The 21086-nt window shown below is 37.8% G+C and overlaps 1 protein-coding gene and 1 pseudogene across 1 annotated transcript in view; one reads left to right on the top strand and one right to left on the bottom strand.

The window, feature by feature from the left end:
* Mdga2 (MAM domain containing glycosylphosphatidylinositol anchor 2) overlaps window positions 1–21086 on the bottom strand; it is an 801066-nt gene that overhangs the window by 411627 nt on the left and 368353 nt on the right. The window lies entirely within an intron of this gene.
* LOC110350639 (glycosaminoglycan xylosylkinase pseudogene) lies at window positions 521–1363 on the top strand (annotated as a pseudogene).

A 21086-nucleotide genomic window follows, 5' to 3' on the forward strand; every position in this document is an offset into this window, starting at 1 on the left:
TCATGATAACTGAACCTCAAATCATACCCCAAACATCCTCAGCACTTGCAAAGCATAAACCCTAGGAGTAGATGAGCTATTGGCAGGGTTAGTGGGAATCAGCGTTTAGAGATAACAGCTGCCGTACGCACAATAGCAATAACTGCAGAGTCTGATTTAAATCAGTATGCTTTCAAATTTCTAAACCATATTCTTGGGGGGAGGCGGGGAGGCGCGAGGTGAGTGTGGCACCCCTGATTTAACACAGGGAGAACCGCCAAGGGAACTCCGGGAGGTTCAGTGCAGGGGTAACTGTAGGGAGTGAGAGCCACATGGATGGAGCTGCCCCCTTTGGAGCTGGCCAAGGCCAGGACCCCAAGAGAGGCAGCCACAGCAGGAACCTGGGACCTAGCAGGAAATCTGGGAGGGTCTACTGAAAAACTAGACCAGTGTGTGAATTATGAAATCTCCCTGCCGCCCATCACTGGCTGCTCTATTGGTGAGTGAGAGAAAGCTGGTCAGGGAAGACCCTTTCAACACGATGCTGAAGCAGCAAATTGTGCTGCCAGCAACTCCCCTTACCGTCTTCATCTTCAGCCAAAGTCTTCCTGATTAAGTTGGATACATCATGTGTCAGTAGGGAGAACCAGGGGGCTTTTCATCATGACTGGTCTGTGGGCAGAGCTGGCACCCAAGCTGGACCACCCAGGCTGTGCAGTATTACACAGAGGCCACAGATCAGTGGGTAGCTCCCCAGGAACTACACTCTGAACAGGCACAAGAGTTGGGCACACTCATCATGCCATGGCCATGGCCAAGAAATCATTAAAGCTGCCATGGGTTGCAAAGGTATGTACCTAAAAGCCTTCCTGACACTGATGGAGGACATAAAGTTGATTCCAAACATAAATGGTATGATCAACACAGTGCAGAGGTAGAAGGTTTTCATTTGGATGTGATTCTTGCTGGCTGGCCAACGTGTTAATCTGTAAACAGAGGTCAGACCTGTTGCCACAAAGTAGCTGCTGAACACTTTCCTCACTAGGAAGCAATACTTGTTTCTAAGGGAAATGTTATTGCTGCTGAGAAACAGAGCCAGCCTGTGCTGATGGAGACAAAATGGGCTCATTTGTCACACTTTGGCTTCTAGATATATGGCCTCTGTAGAATCACCAGTATCCCTGGGGCAGGACTTACACAAAAGGTAGAGAGGAGGAAGTGTGAAGAAAGCCACTGTGGCACTAAAGAAAATGTCCCCTTATGACAAGGCCCAAACCTCTCGGGCGTCGTTTCCAGAGCTGCCTTTGATTACCCCACCGGCAGCAAGGCCACCATAACAATGAGAGCTTGCATGATGATGAAGGCAGCAGTGTGCTCATCCTTGCAGTTATGCTCACAGCTTTGGGCTGGATAAAAGAAGGATTCTAGATCCATGGAATACCCCCTCTCCTGCCCCATCAATGCTTCATTTGGGCTTCTATGCGGAACAGAATGAACTACAGTCTGCCTTAAAATCTGCCATAGTATATGACCCCATCTTTCCAATCCTGGATGCTAGGGACCAGTTCAGTCCACCTAGAAGCAGCACACTGACCATTCGGGGTTGGACAGGATGCCTCTCTTCCTCTTGGAGTTCTCAACACAAAATACATAAAACATTTTACGGAGATGGAGAAACAGCACTATGAATTCCTAATGATAGGAGATAGACTAGATGTAGCCAAAGAAAGTTCTAGTGATAGAGTGTGGCACTGGGAGTCTTTGGTGTTTTCTGTTGTAAGAGCCTAAGATGTTCTTGCAAAATCACCTTCTAAATTTCCTCAGCACTTGCCTATTCTAGCAATGGCCATCAGGAAGTCTTACTTCCCATGCATAAGGACAAACAGAGGTGTGATCTTTAAATAGGTGAATCTTGGGATTGGTTCCAGAGTGTGTGTTTTGACCTAAAATTTGCAGAAACATTTTACCACCTCTTTCTGTTTTGTTTTGTTTTGTAACCAGTATTGGTCAAATTGAAAAAACTTATTATCTCCTGTGTAGTAGTAGCAAATAAAAATTACATTCTATTAAAAAGTTCTTAACATTTTTGACATTATAATGCTTTCATATAATGCTTTGAAGTAAAGCTCACTACTGTGTGCAAAGACCTAGTAAAATTGTGGAAGAGAAAAGTCTTTGTAGGTCAAGGAAAGGACCAATGTGGGGCCTTCCTGCAAGTAAGCAAATTGGATTGGTCGAAGGATATAAATTAGGAAAATATACTTTAATCTTTGAGATCATTGCCTAGCTCTGTATGTAGTGGGGCTTCTTGGGCCCTTGCACAAATATTCTTTGGCTAGACAATGTCACGTATTTATTCTTGGAAAAGAGAAGCTATGGACCAGCGATGGTAAAACTTTTAGAGCTTTCAATGATAACAAACACCCTGCTATAGCATACGTGACATAGGTTCACTACTACTGCTATAGATCACTTTAAATGATTCATTATCATCATTAATTATATTAATTCATACCACTCTGCATGTAGAGATCATAAGGAAAAATCAGTTATCTTCCCAGGAATCAATTTCTTCACTCCAAAAAGATTGTATTAGATAGTTTTTAGGGTATATGTGTGTAACTTGTAATTCTAAATAGAGGACTTTTTTATCTTTACTGAAACAATTTAAGGGAATATAATTAATAAAAGGAGTCATAGAGACAAGTCAATCCATGCAGCAATTAACATTTTCCCAAGAAAATTTTCAAAATATTGTAAGTAATCCATTTTTGAAAGAAGTTGGATAATTGCAAATCACAGAATATAAAAATATTTGTTGACATCTGCTTCATTAAAATATCAGTTAAATGGGTGAGGGCCTCTAGAATTAGGAATGCTCTGGGTCCTTGCCCAGAGTATACTACACTCTTTTCAAATTTCTGGATAACATTCCCAAGTGTGTGATCTCATTGTGAATACCCAGACGAGAAAAGGTCATTAGGATTAAGCCAATGATATTGTGCTATCTGTGAAGGCACTGTGGAGGGGCTGTTTTCACCTATAAGCCTAGATTCTTCCAACATACACCAAGAAGACTGATGAAATAAAGTCTGGGGAAACACCAGTGTGTTTTCCCCTGCAACCCATTACCTCAGCCGCATTTCTCTGCAGTTGTGATTATTACACAACAGTTGGAAAAAACTGTTATTGCCACAGTTGGAGAAGGGAAAGCATGGCATGGGGCCATTTCCAATAAAGGAATATGAAAGTCTCTAACAAGCTCTGTGGCTGCATGGCTGGTATGGGGTCAAACTGAGAAGTGCATAAGTATCTACTTAGGCTGCTACTTGAAGGAGCACCAAACTCACATCATTATTTCATTTAGTTTGAACTGTACCATGGATTTTTCCATTAAGCAGTATCAGGACACTTAAACACGATATTGAGGTTATCTGTGCTCTAAAATGCAATTGAATTTTTTTACTCACTTTCCAGGTATCAGAATTTTCTATTGCATGTATATGCAATCCTAATTTTCCCTGATTTTTGCATCCCAGACTAAGTGGTTCCAGAAACTAGAGAATGCCAGTCATAGTAAGTGGCATAACCAAGAAGAGAAGCATTAATATTCGTGTTGTTCCCTCTTTTTTTTTTCTTTTTCTTTTTGGTACTGGGAATCAAACTCAGGACCTTGTGCTTGGGAGGCAGGCATGGTGCCACTGAGCTAAATCCCCAGCAATATTCATGTTGTTAACAGGGGTGTTACGTCATTCAGGAAATTTTTGAGAAAGGAGTTTGGCTTGCTATAATTTAAATGGCATAGAAAATATAAAATAAAAAGAGTCAAATATATTCAAAAGCTTATAGATTGGTGTTAGTGGGAAAAGGAATAATAATATTCTTTTTTTTTTGGTACTGGGTATTGAACTCGGGTCCTTGCACTTGCAAGGCAGGCGGTGAAACCACTGAGCTAAATCCCTGGCCCGCAAATAATGTAATTCTTGGTTTATGTGGCTCAAATGACAGATTGTCCTGGGATGAGAAGTGAGATATGATGAAGTTCTTCCACAGGGTCTTTAGGGCAGAATGTACTTGAAGAAAAACAATAAGCTACTTAAATATTTTACAGAAGGATGTCAATACTGCAAGAAAATTACAGATTCATTTTTAATATCACTTGGAATAGACTAAACAGAAGTGTGCGATGTGGGAAGTGTGTATGCATGTGTGTATATGAATACTCACCCAAAATAATAGAAATACTTAAGGACAATACTTTTCTTGATTTGATTTTCAAAACCTTGCAGACTTATTTACTCATCTGATTCCTCTACCTTAATCTTGCAAAGAAAATCTGTGTTTAGCAGGATTCAAGCTGTCCCTAGAAGCTTTCCCTTCATGAGAAGGAAGTTACTCTTCTATTTTACTGGCCACTTCCTTCCTGTGTAGGAACACTACCGTTAGTTGTGAAGTCATATGCTCTGTTGCGAGTGCAAGGTTTCAGAATCCCACTTTCAAAGTAAGGAACTTAAGAATGGTCCTAATCCTTGCTATCTCTACCCAGTTTACTCTTTATTTCAAAAGCTTGACTCTCCTTTGCTTTGAACAAGGGCTACTCCAATGCTAGCAGTAGATACACCTCTGAATTTCTTCCTTCCTTTAGTTTTAATCTTTTAAAAGCACACTGAATCACTAATGTCATTCTACCTTGTTGCCCTCCCTACTACTTTTGAAAATAAAACAGCGTCAAAGGTGCAGGAAGTTGTGTCAGTTTGCTTGCTTCCAATCTAAAAGGTTGCATGTGTTTTTCAAGATAGAGAAAAACATGAATGAAATTAAAACCCCAAAAATGTGATTTCGAGTGCTTTTGCAAAGCGTCATGCTATCACAGAAAATGAGATTTGAGTACAAGTAAATCCGGGGCAAACATAGAGAGACTGGGATGAGAAAATGTCCTGGGAGTGTTACCCGGGGAAGAGTCATCCAACAGTAGGAAGAAAGATGAAAGGCAAGAGTCCCCATCCCCTTCTGCGGTGGCTTCTTACTCCTAAATCCTTTAAACTAAGGAGACCATTATTTTATCCTTTAAGGTGGACCAACTCCAATAACATTAGAAAATAACTCAAGTTTTTTAAAATTATAAAATGATTTAAATTATTGATATGAATTTGCTTATAGAAACAGGCATGGTGCTGTACTGCTGCATTACTGCTACTTAGGAGGCTGAGGCAGGAAGACTGTCATTTGAAAGCCAGCCTGGGTAACTTAGCAAGACTCCATCTCATACAAACACACAAAAAATATTTATAAAAGATTCTCCAAAAGTTGTAGTTTTCTTCTTTGCCCTTGGATTTCTAAAATAATTTGCTTCCTCAATTTTGGCTGGTCAATTCCTATAAAAACGGTTAGAATGCAGAACTTCACTGTTGGTAAATTATTGTATGCTGACAATCTGCTCATTCAATTATTCACAGCTTGCTATTCTGTGACCTCAGTTTTTATATTCAAGATATTCCTAAGCTGCAATGCTTTGTTTTTCCTTTATAAGCTATTATTTCATTAAAGCCAAAACTTTGGAAAAGTCAAACCAAAATGTTTCGCATTTTTTAGTTTAGTAAGTAAAAATAAGATATATAACACATTAAATATTTAAATGAAATTTAAGGAGCACATGAGAAGAATGGGAAAGGAAACAGCTAATGAGGTTAATCTTTAGCAATCACTAAGCCTTAACCAAAGGCAACTTGCTAAGTCCTTTTCCCATATGCCTGTGGAGGGGCCACACAACCCCTAAGGGCAGTACCATGGCTTCTTCTGCACAGACAGGAAACTGACTGGACAGCTGGAGCCCTCATTGTGAGTAAAGGTCCACATACAGTGGACCCTCGAGTTACAAGCAGCCTGACAATGGAACAACTGGGGTTACGACCAGGATTTTAGCTTTAATTTAAGACAAAAGTCTTGACCTGAATGCCAGCTGCTTATGTTTCTAGATGGTCTTGGATACAGATTTAACCCTTAAAGAGTCCTGGAAGGAACATTACAGCGTCCTTTCCTGTGTGAGATAAGTGAGAAATCCTGGGCCACTGTCTCTCTAAGGACACTGAGATCTGCCTGTGTATAGGAGAGAGACTTTGAAGGCTGTGTAGAGGAGCCTGAGCCTTCAGTTGACCAACCTGGGTTACATAGTCCTCTAGAATAAACTCAGTTTGTAAGTCAAAGTCCACTGTATGTGACTCCAAATCAGGAGAGGGAACAAGACAAAAATAGAGGGAGAGAGGGAGAAATGGAGAGCCCATGAAGAAAAGGAGAGAGGGAGGAGTGAAGGAGGAAGGATACAAAGACTCTATTCATCCTCCTCTTTTCCACTCTCAAAGTCACAGCAGGGCTGTAAGCCCCCTGTGGGGTGCTAATCCTTTTCCTTTGCTAGTTCTCCAACTTGGGCTTTAATGAAGAACAGAGAGAATTAACGTTATTTTACTACAGAAATAACCTCATCTTTTTGTTTTGCGCACAAGAAGAATTTGAAAAAACTAATTTATCACTGAAAACAAATTATATGCAACACACACACACACACACACACACAAACACACACACAGAGTAGATGCCCTGTTTGCTAAAAAGGGGGCAAGATGTCATTAAACTAGCTTAGCTCAAGATAATTGGTTACTATAAAAAATAATTCCTCAGGTGCAAGGAGATGTGTAGGCCTACTTTTTACCCAACTAAAGCAGCAATTTTTATTCTAAGTAGCCTTAAGCAATCTTTGGAGAAGCCTCAGGGGGCTAAGGAGGCTAAAGGCTGGGTCTTTTGACCCCCTTTCTCAGTCCCTCATAAGCAGAGTAATTCTGTTTTTAGATGACTTGTATACTGAAGTTTGAGTGAGATTTGGGTTGAGAAAAACTGTTCACCTCAAAAAAATGCAAATCACTGAGGTATGGGACTTTCTGTTTTCCTCAAGCATAATTTTGAATATAAATCCAATTCATAATTGTTACTTGAAGCTTAAAACTTGAAACTTATGTCAAATTACATTCCAGTGTTATTACTGAAAGAAGCCATATAATATTTGAATAACAAGATTTTAGTTGTTCGGTCAGCTCTTTTGAGGAAAAGTCAGAGCAAAATACCAATATTTGAAAAGATTCCCCCTGCCACCATTCCACACTCCTAGGGCAGAGAAGGTGAGCCAGTCCCAGCACCCAGAAGGAAGCTCCCCCACCACCATTCCACACTCCAAGGGCAGAGAAGGTGAGCTGCCCAGGTGCCAGAAGCGCCAACCCCCTGCCTTGGAAATGAGCAGACACGTAAAACAGCCTCAAAAACAGACTTCTGGATCACCTACAGCAACCCCAAAGGGAAACGAGATACTAAACCACCTGGACTCTCTGAACTGGCAACAAAAGAGGATCTGGGAAAAATGAAATCAGAAATAATTACTCAAATAACAGCAAAGATTGTGCTCCTAGTGCAAGACATGATTAATAAATCTAGAGAAGACACAGATAAAAATAAAGGATCTGAGGAACATGATGGAATCCCAACATAGGAAACAAATGGATTCCATAAAGCAGATACAAACAGATTTCCAGGAGATTAAAAGCTCCATCTAAAGTCTGCGCAGCAGAATGAACCAATGTGAGGATACAATTTCACATATAGAAGATAAGATTGCAATTAGTGACCAGGAAAAGAAAAATTACTTTAAAATTGTAAGGGAACATGAGAGATCAATCCAGCAGCTGCTAGATGATGCAAAGAAGAATAACATAAGATTGATTGGAGTCAATGAAGAAAGAGGGGAGAGTGCAGATGACATAAAAAAAAACCTGTTCACAGAAGTGATGGCAGAAAACTTCCCAAGGAGGGGAAAAGAACTTGACATACAGATAAGTGAGGCATATAGGACCCCAGCGAGACTTGATCAAAAAAAATCTACACATAGGCATATAATAGTTAGGATTCCAGAATCCAACAGAAGAATAAAATTCTACAAGCAGTGAGAGAAAGGAAACAAATCACATACAAAGGAAAGCCCATCAGAATCACAGCACACTTCTCAACACAAACCATCAAGGCAAGAAGAGCTTGGAGTGATGTATTCCAAGCCCTAAAGGAAAACAGCCTCCAATCCAGATTGATGTACCCTGCAAAACTATCTTTCAAAATTGATGGAGAAATAAGATACTTTCATGATAAACAGCACCTCAGGAACTTCATGAATATCAAACTGGCACTCCAAAAAATTTTAGACAATACCCTAGGAAAAGACAATGAGGATCACAATCCCAGGAAACCCAGCAGAATGAATCCATTGGGTGTGACAAATTAAATGGAAAGGGGGAGAATTCAACAAAAAGAAAAAGTCATGACAAGGCTTTTAAAACTTTTAACTTCATCTCCGTAATGAATGTACAATTCAATCTTGTTATTGTACTGATTAGTACTTTTCTGATTCTAGAGTTGCACACCTTTCCTTGTGCTGTACTGGCTATTTATCATCTTCTTATGTCTACTTTTTAATTGGGTTGTCTATTAATGAGCTGTAAGAGTTCTTTATATATTCTGGTCATAGGTTATATGCATTGTAAATATGGTCTGTTTAAGGACTACTTTTCATTTTAATGATGTCATTTAAAGTTCTAAATTTTGAGGGAATCTCATTTATCAATTTTTTTCTTTTATACATCATGTTTTTTGTATCCTAGGTAGTTCTTGCCTACCCTAAATTCATAAACATTTTCCCTTATAATTTCTTCTTAAAGTTTTATACTTTTAGACTTTCATACTTAGGTTCATAGATCCCTTCAAGTTATTTTTATGTATGGAAATAAAGGATTGAGGTTAATTTTTTATATATGGATACCAGGTGTTCTAGTGCCATTTGCTGAAAACACTATCTTTTATTCAGCTCTTGAATTGAGTTTATATTCTATAAAATGCGAATGTTAAATAATCTTTCAAAACTCAGTGGACCAGGGCTAGAGATTTGGCTCAGTGGTTTCACCGCCTGCTGCGCAAGCACAAGGACCCAAGTTCGATCCCTGGTACAAAAAAAAAGCAAAAAAAAAACAACTTAGGGGACCATATATGTGTGGTTCTATTTCTAGATTCTCTGTTTTATTCAAATGAATTGTATGTCTTTCCTTACACGAACACTGCCTTGATTACTGTAGCTTTAGAAGAAGTTTTAAAATTAGGTACTAAACATCTTCCAACACTGTTTTGTTTTTTTGTTTTTTTTTTACTTTTCTAGGTCCTTTGGACTCCTAAATAACTTTTAAATTTCAATATCCAATTCTTCATTTATACCAAGTATACACAGACCTGAATTTTTACATATACCTTGTGTTTTCTAATCCTGCTAAATTCAAGTACAAGTTCTAGGGCCTCCTAGAGATTTCGTAGTATTTTCTCTGTAGGTGATCATTTCATCTACATATAAAGATTTTGCTTCTACCTTGCCAATCCTATCCTAATTTTGTCATTTTATTGCTAGACTATTTTGGTGGGGCCTAGGTTTCAAAGTTTAATGGACAGATAAAGAGTAAGCATATCTGCCCTTGTTCCCCACCTTAAGGAGAAAGCATTGTATCTTCTCCATTCATATAAGGCATTCTCACTGGAAGTATGGAGTACATGTCTTTAATCTGTTGAGAAGTTTCTGTTCTGCTTCTAGTCTCCTGATAGCTTCTACCATGAACAGCTGTGGAATTTAGTCCAATACTTTTCCTCCAACTAGTGACAGGATCATATGGCTTTTTCCTTTCCTCTGTTAAAATGATGACTTTTGGGGGGGTGGATCTTCCAAAGCTGAACCAACACTGCTATCCCTATAACAAAATCACTTTCTACATACTGCCAGATCTGACTTCTAATAGTTTGTTTTGTTAAACAAATTTCTATCTATGTTCATACTTTTTTCTTCTATTATCTTTATCCAATTTTAGGATTAGCACAATATTGATTTCCTAAAATGAGGGGAGAAGTGTTCCTTTTTTTTCTGCTTTAAATGTTTGATATAATTTATCAGTTAAAATGTATACGAGCCTGTTGTTGTCATATAGGTAGGTTTTCAAGCTAGGAATACACTTTCTTTAATAGGTGCTATTCAAATTTTATATTTCTTCCAGAGTTAGTTTCATTAATTTGTCTTCCAAGGTACTTCTTAGAAATTGTCAAATTTATTTCAAAACAGATTTTTGTAATATGCTTTCTATATCCTTTTAAATTCTGAAAAATCTGTGGTAATGTCTCCTAGGTCTTGATATTTGAATTTTAAAAATGTGTAATTGATATTGCATAATAGGAAGTAAAGGTCTAGGGGGGCAGGGAGGTGGGAGAGGGGAAAGAGGGGAAAAATATGAGAAAGGGAAAAAATGGAAATGGGATCTTTGCAAGCGGGGAGGGGTCGAGGGGGTGAGGGGAGGGCAGGGGAAGGGGAAAAAAAATAAGAACCAAGATACTCATGTAATGGTACAAGATCCCAATGATGTATGTAAATGTATTTTATACCTAAAATGTACCAATAAACTTGATGGTGGAAAAAAAATTTTTTTTAATTAAAAAGAAAAGCTTAGTGGTGCTTTGACAGAGGTTAAATAATCATGAAGGCTTTTTTCTCTTTTTAGTATCTGTATAATGAGAAAAAAAGCAAAATGAGTCTATCCTGATCTGTCCTTTATCAAATCGTATTATAGCCCAGTACATTCTGTCCTTTCCTGGATGTAAACATTGATTGTCTACTCTTGTAACTCATTCTTGTCATCCACACTTTTAGGGAAAATCCTTCATTCAAACAAACAAAAATAAATAAAACTAGATTTCAAGTGGCATTGCTAACATTTAGGAAGAGGAGAATTCTTCCTGTGCATAAGTTCTCTTTCTATTTTAAAACTTTGAAATAAACTCAAAAGGCTATCTGAACATAAGAAATAATATACTTAATGTAGCTGTATGCTTCCTATACATAGGAATTATGCTAGACTCTGATAAAAATAAAACTAAATAATTCATCTCTGATCAAGAGGAACTTTTAATTTAGTACTAAAGATACACATATGAAGAATTTTAATTATATACCATAAACTCAAAGAAAGGATAATTAGCTCAAATTGAGGTAGCAGGGAAATTTTCCTAGAGGCTACATTGAAGCTTAGGGCTTTTAACAAAACAGTTTGAGACAGTAATTGAGATGCCAATACATACAGTTCCCAGATTTAAAGTTTATAATTCATTGTTCAACATACTACATACTTGCACAAACATAAGCAAAATCAAATTTTAGGACATTTGGGTTCCTTCTAAAAGAAATCCTCTGATCACTAGGGTTTCTCCTCAGAACTCTCTCTTGTGCTTGGCTTCACCTGACCTGCTCTAACTAACCCACCTTCCAGCTCCCTGGATTTGCCCTCTCTGGACCACCTTCATGAGTGGAAGGACAAGATATTCTGTCTTCTGTGACTGCCTTCCTTACTTCCCATAATCTCCTTAAAGCTCATCCTGTTTGTAATATGTATTATTACTTTATTTATTTTTAAAGCCAAATAACATTCCATTGTATAGATATGCCATATTTTATTTGTCCACTTGATAAATGCCATTTTATTTATCCATTTGGATATCCATTTATCCACTTGAAGGACACTTGCATTGTTTCCACTTTGGGGCTATTATGAGTGATGTATGAAAGTTTATGCATGTACAATTATTGATGTAAAGCTGTTTTTTTCTTTTGATGATACAAATTGGAGTAAAAACATTTCTAATTTTGATGTAATTTTTTTTTTATTGTTGCTCTTGCTTGTACTGTCATAGTAAAAATGCTTTTGAGTTTAGGCCTTGAATGGTGAGGGGGAAAGAAGCACATGCACAGCAGTTGGAACTCATTCCAGACAGGTAGGCAATAAGCAACAACATGGAATCAGGATACACTGTAAGTTCTTTTATTTATTTGCTTTTTAAAGGAAAAAGAAGATTCCCACAGAACCATACCTAGCAACTTTGGCATACCATCCTATCTGCTCTGCACTGCAATTTCCATATGGGTATTACTAATATCATCCTTTTGCTATCTACAGGTTAAGCTCAACAGAAGCAATATATGCACTCAAAGAAATTCTATGTAATGTAAATATTTAAATATATATGTTAAATATATCTGTATTCCTTTAAATAATTAAAAGGTCTGTGTCACCTAATTTGAAGCAGTCAAATTTACATACAGAAATTTTTTACCTTGAATTTTAAACCAAATCTGACTGTCAAGTATCCCCTATGAACTTTTTCAAATATTACAATTCTATGAAAAAATTGGCAGAAAAACTTCAATAGTTTCTATTACTAACTACAGTATTCATGAATGCCTTTTATTTTAGACAAATCTTCATTTCCAATATCATTTTTAAACATGAAGTGTTTAATTTCCATAAAGTTTAGTACATTTAATTGAAGCCGACAAGGGCGTGAACACCTTATTTTACAGCAGAGAAATATTCTGTTCCTGCAAAAGTAGCCTGTGTAGTACACAACGTTGAGGTCTAAGAATTGACACACAGTTACTGTCCTTCCAGAACTGAGTGTCCTCTGATATGTCACTTATCCTTGTTATGCTACCACTGTTTCATCTGAGAAATTACATTTAGTTGATAATCTATCAACTGTCACTTGTTTAGTTAGTCTCCAAATAGAAACTAAAGGTGAGACAAGTGGCAAACACCATTGGCTGGGCAGTGTAGACATGAAAATACTTTGTCACCTATATGATTTCATTTGCGAATGCCACATGACTTTCTCACAGGTGTAATCCTAAATTCAACTCTTTGTTAAATGTAATCAGGCATTGTTTTTAAAAAAATACACAATAATACCTCTTTCTGAATTATGAGTTTTAATTCTATCTACGAGATAAAAGGAAACCTATTTAGGTTAATCAAGAAATTCAATCTTGGAGAGGATAAATAAATTGATCAAAACCATATCACTATTTGTTGGCTGAGGATGGACATCAATTAATATTTGCATATTTGCTGACTATAATTCTAGTACTTTTTTCTGCTGTTTCAATAATTTCAAGTATGGAGAAGTAGAATATATGTTAAACAAATCATGTTTCTTTTGACCTGGCATCTCCAAAGAAAGTAATTAGAAGGAAATAAAAAACTGCACAATTATCTCATACATAAATCTAAAAATTTATGAGTATGAACCTGTTCATAATACATTAAATGAAGATAAGTTATCAAATATTGGTGATGGTATGCTGGTTAATACTTTATAAAGATGTGGTATTCTCTCATTTGTTAAATTATAATTTTTATCACACATCAATTATTCTAAGTATAAAGAGGTAATCTAATAGCTCATGCTATAATTCAAGGTTTTTTTCCAACTGAAGTCTTTTAAATTTGGAAAAATATTTCCCTTCAAAAATGACACTAGCAAAAAGAAATCACATTTCTACTACTACCAATCCTCTGCCTATGAATTTGTGATTGGGATTCTGTGTTTCAAGTATGTGTTTTTGTGAGTGATCAGTGAATGTTCTTGTTCAGCTTCATCTAAGGTACACATCTTTTTTCTTCCTGTGAACTTCAACAGAAAATTACTTCTACTAGTCTTACAAGTTGGCTCACACTCCTCTTTATCATTTTACAATAAGAGTCTAAGCTCTTTCTATTTCTATTTTCCATTCATTTATCAAAAATATATATGTTTAGCAGGTCTAGGGTACTGTGTATGGGGTACAGAGTTGGGGCTCTCAGATTAAGATATAATTGCGCCACCCTGTCACCTTGGGAATTCTCTTCCCAAGGGAAAGACTTGAGGAAAACCTAGAGGCACTGCTTATACTGCAAAGCTCTCCTGCAGGTACAGAATGAATCCATCCCTAGGAGTCTCTGCCTTGTTTCACTTCTTCCTTGCTTGTCCTCTATTCATCATCCCCTTGCCAATCAGTCTGCTATGTGCACCTCCCTATGAAATCTCATGCACACCAATTCTTACCTCTGAAGGTGATCCAGGGATATAAAACAGTGATAGGAAGAAAAAAATGAAAAACACATACAGTCAGGATAAACAATGAGTGAGATACATGCATATTTTTTAACAAAGCAGTACCTGAGTACTTAACTGCACATCTGAACAATTTTATCATTTTTTTTTGACCAGCATTCTATTAGTAGACACTCCATAAATATATGTTGGGTAAACAATTATGAAAGACTAAATTAACCAACAAAGATCAAAAATGTTGTTACAGTTTAGATCTAAAATATCTCCCCAAATCCTCATATGTGTGAAAGGTGACTGAATTATGTGAAACTATACTCATCAGTAAATTAAAACACTATTAGGATGGGGCTTCCAGGCTACCAATCCACTGACCCCAGCTCACAGGTAGGAGCTTCCAGGCTGCCACTACACCGCTCCCAGCCCAGAGGGAGGGGCCTCAGGGCTGCCATTTGACCACTCCCAGCCCAGAGGAAGGGGCTTCCAGGCCCCTGTTCCACTACTCCCAGCCAGAGGAAGGGGCTTCAAGGCTTCCTTTCCACCACTCCTGGCCCACTTCCACCACTTCCGGGCCACCTTTCCAACGATCTGAGCCCAGAGGAGGTGAGCCGTGCAGGTGCCCACAGCACCCCACCTCATCAAATTGAAAGGACATGTAAACAAGTCCCAAAAGCAGATTTCCAGATCACATATAGCAACCCCAAAGGAAAAGGAGATGGAAAACACTTCTACTCAACCACCTGGACTCCCTCAACTGGCAACAAAAGAGGATCTGGAAAAAAATTTAAAAAGAAATAATTTCTCAGATAACAGCAGAGATTGTGCCTATAGTGCAAGACATGATTAATAAATCTAGACAGGACAGAGATAAAAAAAAAAAAATAGAGGAGCTCAGTAACATGATGGAATTCCAAAAAAGGAAACAAATGGAATCCATAAAACAGATACAAATAGATTTCCAGGAGATTAAAAACTCCATTGAAAGTCTACACAGAAGAATGAGTCAATGTGAGGACAGAATTTCAGATATAAAAGATAAGATTGCAATTAGTGACCAGGAAAAGAAAAATTGCTTCAAAATTGTAAGGGACCACAAGAAATCAATCTAGCAGCTGCTAGATGATGCAAAGAAGAATAATATAAGACTGATTGGAGTCAACAAAGAAAGAGGAGAGAGAGCAGATGACATTAAAAAACTGTTCACAAAACTACTAGTGGAAAACTTCCCAAGCAGGGGAAAAGAACTTGACAAACAGGTAAGTGAGGCACATAGGACTCCGAATACCCTTGATCAAAAAAAATCTACCCATAGGCACATAATTGTTAAGATTCCAGAAACCCAACAGAAGAACAAAGTTCTACAAGCAGTTAGAGAAAAGAAACAAATCACATACAAAGAAAAACCCATCAGAATCACAGCAGACTTCTCAACGCAAGCCCTCAAGGCAAGAAGATCTTGGAGGGACCTATTCCAAGCCCTAAAGGAAAACAGCCTCCAACCCAGACTGATGTACCCAGCAAAACTATCTTTCAAAATTGATGGAGAAATAAGATACTTGCATGACAAAGAGCACCTTAGGAACTTCATGAATACCAAACCAGCACTCCAAAATATTTTAGACAATATCCTAGGAAAAGACAAGGAGGATCAGAAAACCAGGAAGCAAAGCAGAATGAATTTATTGGGCCCAACAAGAAATTAAAACCAAAGGGGGAGAATCCAACAAAAAGAAAAAGTCATGGCAATGATAACTCAATATATATCAGTTATAACCACCAATATTAATGGTCTCAAATCACCAATCAAAAGGAATAGACTGGCAAAATGGGTCAAGAAGCAAGATCCAACAATATGCTGCATAAAAGAAACACACTTAATTAAAAAATAAACCAATAGACTGAAAGTTAAAAGGTAGAAAACAATACTCCATGCGACGGGAAGTCAAAAAAAAAGCAAGAATAGCTATCCTCTTTGCAGATCAAGTGGATTTCAAACCAACACTGATTAAGAGAGATGAAGAAGGACACTACATCCTTGTAAAGGGAACAATCCAAGAGGAAGAGATGACAATCATAAATATCTATGCACCAAGCACTAGTGTGCCCAACTATATAATACAAATACTAACGGACATACAAAGTCATATATGCACTAATACTATATTAGTAGGGGACCCCAATACCCCATTGGCACAAACAGATAGATCAACTGAACAAAAATTAAGTAATGAAATACTAGAAATCAACAGAACTCTTGAACAAATAAACTTAACAGATATTTACAGAATGTTCCAACCCACAAAATCAGAAAACACACTCTTTTCAGCTGCACACAGGTCAATCTCCAAAATAGATCACATACTACTGCATAGAACATGTTTACATAACTGTAAAGGAATTGAAGTTATCCCCTGTATATTATCTGACCATAGTGCGATGAAATTGGAGGTAAATAGCAAAAGAAACTGCAAAAAATTCATGAACACATGGAAACTGAACAACACACGGCTGAATAACCAATGGGTCAGAGAGGAAATTAAAGAAGAAATCAGACAGTTCCTTCAATTAAAGGACAATGACAATACAACATACTGGAATCTATGGGACACAATGAAAGCAGTCTTAACAGGGAAATTCATAGCAGTGAATACTCATGTTAGGAAAACAAAGCAAGCCCAATTAAACAACCTGATGCTAAACCTCAAGCTTCTAGAAATAGAAGAGCAGGACAAACTCAAAACTCATACAAGGAAGGAAATTATAAAGATCAGGGAAGAAATCAATGCAATGGAGACCAAGAGAATGATACAAAAAATCAATGAAGCCAAGAGTCGGTTCTTCGAAAGAATAAACAAAATTGACAAACCCTTAGGCAACTTATGAGATAAAGGAAAGAAAAGGCCCAAATCCTATGCAATTAGAAATGAAACGGATAAAATTACAATGGATTCAGCAGAAATCCAGAGGATCATCAATACCTACTTCAAGAACCCCTATGCCAATACGATGGAAAACACCAAAGAAATGGACAGATTCCTAGATACATATGAATTACCAAAATTGAACGAGGAAGACCTAAAAATTCTATACAACCCAATGTAAATCAATGAAATTGAAAATGTAATTAAAAACTTACCAACTAAGAAAAACCCAGGTCCTGATGGGTTTATTGCTGAATTCTACAAGACATTTAGAGAGGAACTACTACCACTACTGTTTAAACTCTTCAGTGAAATTGAAAGGGAAGCAATATTCCTGAATTCATTCCTGGAAGCAAGCATCACCTTGATCCCCAAAGCACAGAAAGACCCAACTGAAAAAGAGAACTATAGGCCAATCTCACTAATGAACATACATGCAAAAATCCTTACTAAGATACTGACAAACAGAATGCAGAAGATCATCAAGAAGATCATACACCCTGACCAAGTGGGATTCATCCCAGGGATGCAGGGATGGTTCAACATATGCAAATCAATAAATGTAATACACTATATCAACAGAGCCAAGGACAAAAACCATATGATTATCTCCATATATGCAAAAAAAAAAGCATTTGACAAAATCCAACATGCATTTATGATAAAAACCCTAAAAAAATTGGAATAGACAGTCTCTACCTCAATCTGATAAAAGCCATCCATGAAAAACCAACAGCCAATATCATACTAAATGGTCAAAAACTGAAATCCTTCACACTACAATCAGGAATGAGACAAGGATGTCCACTATCACTACTCTTGTTCAATATAGTTTTGGAAACATTAGCCAGGGCAATTAGACAAGAGAAAGAAATAAAAGGAATAAAGATAGGAAATGAAGAAGTCAAACTGTCATTATCTGCAGATGACATGATACTCTACATAGAAGACCCCAAGAACTCCACCAAAAGTCTTCTAGACTTAATAACCAAATTCAGAAGAGTAGCAGGATACAAGGTCAACACACAAAAATCAATAGCTTTTCTGTACATGAACAACAGACTCACTGAGACAGAAATAGGGCTAACAATTCCTTTCACAATAGCATCCAAGAAACTGAAATACCTAGGAATCAACCTAATAAAAGACATCAAAGACCTCTTCTCTGAAAACCATAGCACTTTGAAAAGAGAGATCGAAGATGATATCAGAAAATGGAAAAACATCCCCTCCTCCTGGGTAGGAAGGATCAACACAGTGAAAATGGCCATACTTCCAAAACTGCTATATAGATTCAATGCAATCCCAATTGAAATCAAAGCAGCATACATACTTCACAGACCTTGAGAAAACAATCCAAAAATTCATTTGGAACAAGAAGAGACCCAGAATAGCAAAAGCAATTCTAGGTAACAGAGACATGACAGGGGGTATCACAATCCCCAATGTGAAACTATACTACAAAGCTACTGTGATAAAACAGCATGGTACTGGCAAAAACAGACCTGAGGACTGGTGGAACAGATTAGGAGATGCCAAAACAACTCAGACACACTCAGCCACCTCAACTTTGACAAAGGAGCCAAACACCCTCACTGCAGGAAAGAATCTCTTTAATAAATGGTGCTGGAAAAATTGGGTTTTAACTTGCCAAAGATTAAAACTGGCCCTATATCTCTTACTATGCACTAAACTAAAATCAAAATGGTTTAAGGATCTAAGTATTAAAATAGAAATGCTGAACCACCTGGAACAGAGTTTAGGTAGAACTCTTAGGAAAAGATTTTTTGAACAAAACCTCAGTTGCCCGTGAACTAGCACAAACAATCAACAAGTGGGATCTCTTCTTATTAAAAAGCTTCTACACAGCAAGAGAAACCACCAATAATGTGAACAGACAGCCCACAATGTGGGAAAAAATCTTCACCTGCTGTTCTTCAGACAGAGGTCTACTATCTAGAATCTATAAACAACTTTAAAAGATCAGACCTCCCAAATTTAAAGACCCAATCCGAAAATGGGCATCTGAAATGAACAGACATTTCTCAGACAAAGAAGGAGAAATAGCAAATAAACATATGAAAAAGTGTTCAACATCACGGGTCATTCGAGAGATGCAAATGAAAACAAAGCTGAGATTCCACCTCACCCCAGAAAGAATGGCTGCTATCATGAAATCAACCAATAACAAATGCTGGCGGGGCTGTCAGGAAAGCAGAGCCCTGCTCCACTGCTGGTGGGAGTGTAGACTGGTGCAACCACTGTAGAAATCAGTATGGATATACCTCAAAGAACTAGGACTGGAAGTCCCATTTGACCCAGCTATTCCCCTGCTGGGGATCTTCCCCAAAGAATTAAAAGAATCATACCACAGTGATATATCTGCACCCATGTTCATAGCAGCACAATTTGTAATAGCTACAACTTGGAAGCAGCCCAAATGCACATCAACTTGAAACTGGTTAAAGAAGATGTGATTTTTTTAATAAAATGGAGTACAACTCCACCTTAAAGAATGAGAAACTAGAGACATTTATAGCTATTGGATGCACATTGAGGCGATACTCTTAAGTGAAATAAATAGGACACACATGTATAAATACCGAATAGTTTCTCTGGTGTGAGAAACTGAAAGTGTAAATAAGGACTAAAAGGAATAATAGATAATGTGAAATAGGGAAGAAAGGGGGCAAAGTTGAAGGGGAAGTGTGAGGGGTAGGGGAAAGGAAAGAAGGGAATGGAATTAATATGAGAAAATGAAAAAATGGAAACAAAGTCTTTTTAAATAGGGATGGAGGGGTTGAAGGGAGGGCAGGGGAATGGGGAAAAATAAGAACCAAGAGAGATTATGTAAAGGTGCAAATTTACAATGATGAACGTCATTATATTGTACACCTAAAATGTACCAACAAAATAAAATTTAAAAAGAAAAAAAAAAACACTATTAGGAGCTGAGCCTTAATTGGAAGACATGGTTAAGTGGGGTTGTGACTTCAATATGAATATCTCCCTTCCCAGCTCCTCCCTACTCTCCCCGCTTCCTGGGTGCCATGGGATGCACACATCCTCAGCCCAGGCCCTTCTGACATGCACTCTCTGCCTTGGAGCCAGCGCACTATGAACAGAATCCTCTAAAAACCATGAGCCAAAATAACCTTCTCTTCCTTAAGTTGTGGGTGTTAGCTCCTTTGTTCCAGTGATGGGAATGTGACTAAGACACATTGTCTCATTGCTATACCTTTCCTTTGGCAACACTGACTGGGGACTTTAAAAAGGAAATCTAATTGTAGATGGAAAGCACAACAGAGTTCATCTTATTTAGTAGAAGTTAAATGAATCATTTGTGGAAAGGAATATAGGTCACTTGGATCTATCTGCCAAAATATGAAATGTTCTTCACGCTGAAATGAGAAGAGCAAGAAACACAGTGGGAGCTGGAGTCAGATGAATTAAAAACTCGGGAAAGATAAGTTGTTGTATATCACTCTTGAATGTCCTGGGATCAGGAGTTAGGCACAAACACAGGACAATCCTATCTCCTTACCCCATCCAGTTTTCTGCAAATGTTGAAGGCTAGGAAACTCTCTCCAAGTAAATGACTCCTTTATAAGGTCACAGCCATGTGGTACAGGGAGCAGAATTTCCCAGGACTGGCCCAGAGATGAAGTGAAGAGGAAACAAAGGACAGATAGAGGATGCCTTGCAGCAGTCAGCAGAGGGGAAAGTTTGCCTACATGAGCAGAGAGGAGTAAAGGATAGAAAAAAGAAAGAAGCATTTCTGAGGTTTAAAACTCTACGTGGTTCAAGGAATGAACATGGAAATCCAGAGGTACTTGTCAGAACAGGAACCACATTTAATATATAATATAATAGTGACAGTAACGAAAATATTCTTAAATATTTTAGCAAGGCCCTCACTGAGACTATGAAGCTGGACAGAGGAAGAGCTTCCCCCTAGAGGCGCCCTCTGTGCTCAGCCAGACCAACAGACACAAGCCAAACCAGACAGGTTTGCCAGGCTTGCAGGCTTGCTGCAAGGGGACCTCAAAGTGGGCTCTGAATTGAGGTCCAGCCATCATTATGCACTGATGTTTACGGAAGACGGCCAGGTCTTCTTCTTTTCAGTCCTCGCCAACACCTTAGGAACATTAATTTTTTATTTAAACTATAAAATAGTTAATCCTGTTGTCC

This window comes from Heterocephalus glaber, unplaced genomic scaffold (genome assembly GCF_053883595.1).
Source record: "Heterocephalus glaber isolate CG9 unplaced genomic scaffold, H.glaber_assembly_v1.0 deba00000901, whole genome shotgun sequence".
NCBI classification, from domain to species: Eukaryota; Metazoa; Chordata; class Mammalia; order Rodentia; family Bathyergidae; genus Heterocephalus; species Heterocephalus glaber.